At 41.4% G+C, this 7,880-nt stretch overlaps 1 pseudogene; it reads left to right on the forward strand.

Annotated features, from left to right (window-relative positions):
* The first annotated feature begins 821 nt into the window (after nt 1-821).
* Nucleotides 822-6,100, forward strand: LOC129136091 (NADH-ubiquinone oxidoreductase chain 1-like; annotated as a pseudogene).
* Nucleotides 6,101-7,880: the final 1,780 nt, after the last annotated feature.

Raw genomic sequence — 7,880 nt, forward strand, 5'->3', positions numbered from 1 at the left:
CCCACGGAGCCCAGCAAGCTAAGATCTACTGGCTTGAAATTCTCGCTGCCAGCACTGCATTCTGAAGTCAACCTGGGACACTCAAGCTTGGTGGAGGGAGGGGCGTCTGCCATTACTGAGGCTTGAGTAGGCAGTTTTCCCCTCACAGTGTAAACAAAGCTGCCAGGAAGTTTGGACTGGGTGGAGCCCACCACAGCTCTGCAAAGCCACTATAGCCAGACCACATCTCTAGATTCCTCCTTTCTGGGCAGGACATCTCTGAAAGAAAGGCAGCAGCCCCAGTCAGGGGCTTATAGATAACACTCCCATCTCCCTGGGACAGAGCACCTCGGGGAAGGGGCAGCTGTGGGCACAGCTTCAGCAGACTTAAACATTCCTGCCGGCCAGCTCTGAAGAGAGCAGTAGATCTCCCAGCATAGCACTCGAGCTCTGCAAAGGGACAGACTGCCTCCTCAAGTTGGTCCCTGACCCCTGTACCTCCTGAGTGGGAGATACCTCCCAGCAGGGGTTGACAGACACCTCATACAGGAAAGCTCCGGCTGGCATCTGGCAGGTGCCCCTCTGGAATGAAGCTTCCAGAGGAAAGAACAGGCAGCAGTCTTTGCTGTTCTGCAGCCTCTGCTGATGATACCCAGGCAAAAAGTGTCTGGAGTGGACCTCCAGCAAACTCCACCAGATCTGCAGCTGGGGGGCCTGACTATTAGAAGGAAAATTAACAAACAGAAAGGAATAGCAACAACATCAATAAAAAGGATGCCCATACAGAAACCTCATCTGAAGGTCACCACCATCAAAGACCAAAGGTAGATAAATCCACAAAGATGAGGATAAACCAGCGCAAAAAGGCTGAAAATTCCAAAAACCAGAATGCCTCTTCTCCGAAGGATCACAACTCCTCATCAGCAAGGGAAGAAAACCGGATGGACGATGAGTTTGATGAATTGACAGAAGTAGGCTTCAGAAGGTGGGTAACAACAAACTCCTCTGAGCTAAAGGAGCATGCTCTAACCCAATGCAAGGTAGCTAAGAGCCTTGCAAAAAGGTTAGAGAAATTGCTAACTAGAATAACCAGTTTAGAGAAGAACATAAAAGACCTGATAAGATGAAAAACACAGCATGAGAATTTCATGAAGCATACACAAGTATCAATAGCCAAATCGATCAAGCAGAAGAAAGGATATCAGAGATTCAAGATCAACTTTATGAAATAAAGTGCAAAGACAAGATTAGGAAAAAAAAAAGGAACAAATAAAGCCTCCAAGAAATATGGGACTATGTGAAAAGACCAAACCTACGTTTCATTGGTGTACCAATGGAAGTGACAGAGAGAATGGAACCAAGTTGGAAAACACTCTTCAGGATATTATCCAGGAGAATTTCCCCAACCTAGTGAGGCAGGCCAACATTCAAATTCAGAAAATACAGACAACACCACAAACATACTCCTCAAGAAGAGCAACCCTAAGACACATAATTGTCAGACTCACCAAGACTCAAATGAAGGGAAAAAAATGTTAAGGGCAGCCAGAGAGAAGGGTCGGGTTACCCACAAAGGGAAGCCCATCAGACTAACAGTGGATCTCCCTGCAGAAACCCTACAAGCCAGAAGAGAGTGGGGGCCAATATTCAACATTCTTAAAGAAAGGAATTTTCAACCCAGAATTTCATATCCAGCCAAACTAAGCTTCATAAGCGAAGGAGAAATAAAATACTTCACAGACAAGCGAGTGCTGAGAGACTTTGTCACCAACAGGACTGCCTTACAAGAGCTCCAGAAGGAAGCACTAAATATGGAAACAAAAAAGCAGTACCAGCCGCTGCAAAAACATACCAAATTGTAAAGATGATTGACACTATGAAAAAACCGCATCAACTAATAGGCAAAATAACCAGCTAGCACGATAATGACATGATGAAATTCACACATAACAATATTAACCTTAAATGTAAAAAAGCTAAATGCCCCAATTAAAAGACACAGACTGGCAAATTGGATAAAGAGTCAAGACCCTTCAGTGTGCTGTATTCAGGAGACCCATCTCATGAGCAAAGACACACATAGGCTCAAAATAAAGGGATGGAGGACAATTTACCAAGAAAATGGAAAGCAAAAAAAAGCAGGGTGGCAATCCTAGTCTCTGATAAAACAGACTTTAAACCAACAAAGGTAAAAAAAGACAAAGAACAGGATTACACAATGGTAAAGGAATCGATGCAACAAGAAGAGCTAACTATCCTAAATATATATGCACCCCATACAGGAGCACCCAGATTCATAAAGAAAGTTCTTAGAGACCTACAAATAGACGTAGACTCCCAAAAAATAATAGTGGGAAAATGTAACTCCCCATTGTTAATATTAGACAGATCAATGAGACAGAACATTAACAAGGATATACAGGACTTGAACTCAGCTCTAGAACAAACGAACCTAATAGACATTTACAGAACTCTCCACCCCAAATCAACAGAATATACATTGTTCTCAGCACCAAATCACACTTATTCCAAAACTGACCACATAATTGGAAGTAAAAAACTCCTCACCAAATGCAAAAGAATGGAAATCATAACAAACAGTCTCTCAGACCACAGTGCAATCAAATTAGAACTTAGGATTAAGAAACTCACTCAATACTGCACAACTACATGGAAACAGAACAACCTGCTACTGAATGACTACTGGGTAAATAAAGAAATTAACTCAGAAATAAATAAGTTCTTTGAAACCAATAGGAACAAAGACACAACATACCAGAATATCTGGGACAGAGCTAAAGCAGTGCTTAGAGGGAAATTTATAGCACTAAACGCCCACAGAAGAAAGCAGGAAAGATCTAAAATTGACACACTAACATCACAATTAAAAGAACTAGAGAAGTTAGAGCAAACAAATTCAAAAGCTAGCAGAAAACAAGAAATAACTAAGATCAGAGCAGAATTGAAGGAGATGGAGACAAGAAAAACTCTTCAAAAAATTAATGAATCCAGGACCTGGTTTTTTGAAAAGACGAACAAAATAAATAGACCACAAGCCAGACTAATAAAGAAGAAAAGAGAGAAGAATCAAATAGATACAATTAAAAAAATTAAAAAAGGGATAAAAGGGATATCAACATTGATCCCCAGAAATATAAACTAGCATCAGAGAATACTATAAACACCTCTATCAAAATAAACTAGAAAATCTAGATGAAATGGATAAATTTCTGGACACATACATGCTCCCAAGACAAAACCAAGAAGGAGTCGAATCCCTGAATAGACCAATAACAAGTTCTGAAATTGAGGCAGTAATTAATAGCCTACCAAGCAAGAAAAGCCCAGGACCAGACAGATTCACAGCTGAATTCTACCAGAGGTACAAAGAGGAGCTGGTGTCACCCCTTCTGAAACTATTCCAAACAATGGAAGAAGAGGGACTCCTCTCTAACTCATTTTAGGTGGCCAGCATCATCTTGATACCAAAACCTGGCAGAGAGACAACAAAAAAAGAAAATTTCGGCCAGGCATGGTGGTGCACGTCCGTAATCCCAGTACTTTGGGAGGCCTAGGTGGGTGGATCATGAGGTCAGGAGATCAAGACCATCCTAACATGGTGAAGCCCCATATCTACTAAAAATACAAAAAATTAGCCAGGCATGGTAGCATGTGCCTGTAGTCCCGGCTACTTGGGAGGCTGAGGGAGGAGAATCGCTTGAACCTGGGAGGCAGAGGTTGCAGTGAGTCAAGACCATGCCATTGCACTCCAGCCTGGATGACTGAGAGAGATTCCATCTCAAAAAAGAAAAAGAAAGAAAGAAAGAAAGAAATTTCAGCTCAATATCCTTGATGAACATCGAGGAGAAAATCCTCAGTAAAATACTGTAAACCAAATCCAGCAGCACATCAAAAAGCTTATCCACCACGATCAAGTCAGCTTCATCCCTGGGATGCAAGGCTGGATCAACATATGCTAATCAGTAAACATAATCCATCACATAACCAGAACCAATGACAAAAGCCACAGGATTATCTCAATTAGATGCAGAAAAGGCCTTTGATAAAATGCAACACCCCTTCACACTAAAAACAGTCAATAAACTAGGTATTGATGGACCGTATCTCAAAATAATAAGAGCTATTTATGACAAACCCACAGCCAATATCATACTGAATAGGCAAAAGCTGGAAACATTCCCTTTGAAAACTGGCACAAGACAAGGATGCCCTCTCTCACTACTCCTATTCAACATAATATAGGAAGTTCTGGCCAGGGCAATCAGGCAAAATAACGCAATGAAGGGTATTCAAATAGGAAGAGAGGAAGTCAAATTGTCTCAGTTTGCAAATGACATGATTACATATTTAGAAAACCCCATTGTCTCAGCCGAAAATGTCCTTAAGCTGATAAGCAACTTCCGCAAAGTCTCAGCATATAAAATCAATGTGCAAAAATCGCAAGTATTCCTATACACCAATAACAGACAAACAGAGAGCCAAATCATGAGTGAACTCCCATTCACAATTGCTACAAAGAAAATAAAATACCTAGGAATAAAGCTTACAAGGTATTTGAAGGACCTCTTCAAGGAGAACTACAACCTACGGCTCAAGGAAATAAGAGAGGACACAAACAAATGGAAAAACATTCCATACTCATGGATAGGAAGAATCAATATCACGAAAATGGCCATACTGCCCAAAGTAATTTACAGATTCAATGCTCTCCCCATAAAGCTATCATTGACTTTCTCCATAGAATTAGAAAAACTACTTTAAATTTCATATGGAACCAAAAAAGAGCCTATATAGCCAAGACAGTCCTAAGCACAAAGAACAAAACTGGAGGCACCATGCTACCTGACCTTAAACTATACTATAAGGCTACAGTAACCAAAATAGCATAGTACTGGTACCACAACAGATATATAGACCAATGGAACAGAACAGAGGCCTCAGAAATACTGCCACTCATCTACAACCATCTGATCTTTGACAAACCTGACAAAAACAAGCAATGAGGGAACAATTCCCTATTTAATATATGGTGTTGGGAAAACTAGCTAGACATATGCAGAAAACTGAAACTGGACCACTTTTTTACACCTTGTACAAAAACTTAACTCAAGATGGATTAAAGACTTACACATAAGACCTAAAACCATAAAAACCCTAGAAGAAAACCTAAGCAATACCATTCAGGACACAGGCATGGGCAAAGACTTCATGACTAAAACACCAAAAGCAGTGGCAACAATCGTGTGACCCTCTAGCCATTATTCTACTATCAACGCTACTAATAAGTGGCTCCTTCAATCTCTCTACCCTTATCACAACACAAGAGCACCTGTGACTAATCCTGCCATCATGACCCTTGGCCATAATATGATTTATCTCTACACTAGCAGAAACCAACCGGACTCCCTTCGACCTTACTGAAGGAGAATCTGAATTAGTCTCAGGCTTTAACATCGAATATGCCGCAGGCCCCTTTGCCCTATTTTTCATAGCCGAATACATAAACATTATTATAATAAACACCCTCACTGCTACAATCTTCCTAGGAACAACATACAATGCGCACTCCCCTGAACTCTACACGACATACTTTGTCACCAAAGCTCTACTTCTAACCTCCCTGTTCCTATGAATTCGAACAGCATATCCCCGATTTCGCTACGACCAACTCATACACCTCCTATGAAAAAACTTCCTACCACTCACCCTAGCATCACTCATGTGATATGTCTCCATACCCACTACAATCTCCAGCATTCCCCCTCAAACCTAAGAAATATGTCTGATAAAAGAATTACTTTGATAGAGTAAATAATAGGAGTTCAAATCCCCTTATTTCTAGGACTATGAGAATCGAACCCATCCCTGAGAATCCAAAATTCTCCGTGCCACCTATCACACCCCATCCTAAAGTAAGGTCAGCTAAATAAGCTATCGGGCCCATACCCCGAAAATGTTGGTTATACCCTTCCCGTACTAATTAATCCCCTAGCCCAACCCATCATCTACTCTACCATCTTTGCAGGCACACTCATTACAGCGCTAAGCTCACACTGATTTTTCACCTGAGTAGGCCTAGAAATAAACATGCTAGCTTTTATCCCAGTCCTAACCAAAAAAATAAGCCCCCGCTCCACAGAAGCTGCCATCAAATACTTTCTCACACAAGCAACCGCGTCCATAATTCTCCTAATAGCTATCCTCTCCAACAACATATTCTCCGGACAATGAACCATGACCAATACTACCAATCAATACTCATCATTAATAATTATAATAGCAATAGCAATAAAACTAGGAATAGCCCCCTTTCACTTCTGAGTTCCAGAAGTTACCCAAGGCACCCCCCTAATATCCGGCCTACTCCTCCTCACATGACAAAAATTAGCCCCCATCTCAATTATATACCAAATCTCCTCATCACTGAACGTAAACCTTCTCCTCACCCTTTCAATCTTGTCCATTATAACAGGCAGCTGAGGCGGACTAAACCAAACCCAACTACGCAAAATCCTAGCATACTCCTCAATCACCCACATAGGCTGAATAATAGCAGTTCTACCATACAACCCCAACATAACCATTCTTAATTTAACTATTTACATCATCCTAACTACTACCGCATTTCTGTTACTCAACTTAAACTCCAGCACCACAACCCTACTACTATCTCGCACCTGAAACAAGCTAACATGACTAACTCCTCTAATTCCATCCACCCTCCTCTCCCTAGGAGGCCTACCCCCACTAACCGGCTTCTTGCCCAAATGAGTTATCATCGAAGAATTCACAAAAAATAATAGCCTCATTATTCCCACCATCATAGCTGGTGTTAGTTTAGCGGATGAGCAGGAAGTCTCCTGCTACGACTATGGTGCTTGAGTAGGGCTGAAACGGGGGTGGGGCCTTCTATGGCTGAGGGGAGTCAGGGGTGAAGGCCTAGTTGAGCTGATTTGCCTGCTGCTGCTAGGAGGAAGCCTAGCAGTGGAGTAAGGCTTGGATTAGTATTTAGGAGGGTTATTTGTTGTGGGTCTCATGAGTTTGAGTGTAGGAGGAATCATGCTAGGGCTAGGATAAAACCAATGTCACCGATACGATTATATAGGATTGCTTGAATGGCTGCTGTGTTGGCATCTGTTTGGGCGTACCATCAGCTAATGAGTAGAAAGGATATAATTCCTACACCTTCTCAGCCGATGAAGAGTTGGAATAGGTTATTAGCGGTGACCAGGATTAGTATGGTAATTAGGAAAATAAGTAAGTATTTGAAGAATTGGTTGATGTTTGGGTCTGAGTCTATGTACCATAGTGAGAATTCTATGATGGACCATGTAACGAACAGTGCTACGGGGATAAATATTATGGAGAAATAGTCTAGTTTAAAGCTCAGGGAGAGTTGGGTTGTTTGGGTTGTTGCTCAGTGCCAGTTCGAGATAATAGCTTCTTGGTCTAGGCATATGAATATTGTTGTGGGGAAAAGGCTAATGATAAAAGTGGACGCAATAATGGATTTCACATAATGGGGGTATGAATTTTTTTTGTTAGGGTTAATGAGGGTGGTGAGGATGGGGGGAATTAAGGAAGTTAGGGCTAAGGTGGTTATGGTAGCATACATGGTTATTACTTTTATTTGGAGTTGCACCAAAATTTTTGGGGCCTAAGACCAACGGATGGCTGTTATCCTTTAAAAGTTGAGAAAGCCATGTTGTTAGGCATGGGGATACGAGTTAGCAGTTCTTATAAGCTTTCTCGGTAAATAAGGGGTCGTGAGCCTCTGTTGTCAGATTCACAATCTGATGTTTTGGTTAAACTATATTTACAGGAGGTGAATCCAGTGATAATATCAGGATTGAGGGATAGAAGGAGGATGGGGGATAGGT

The sequence above is a fragment of the Pan troglodytes genome, chromosome 11 (genome assembly GCF_028858775.2).
Source record: "Pan troglodytes isolate AG18354 chromosome 11, NHGRI_mPanTro3-v2.0_pri, whole genome shotgun sequence".
Taxonomy (NCBI): Eukaryota; Metazoa; Chordata; class Mammalia; order Primates; family Hominidae; genus Pan; species Pan troglodytes.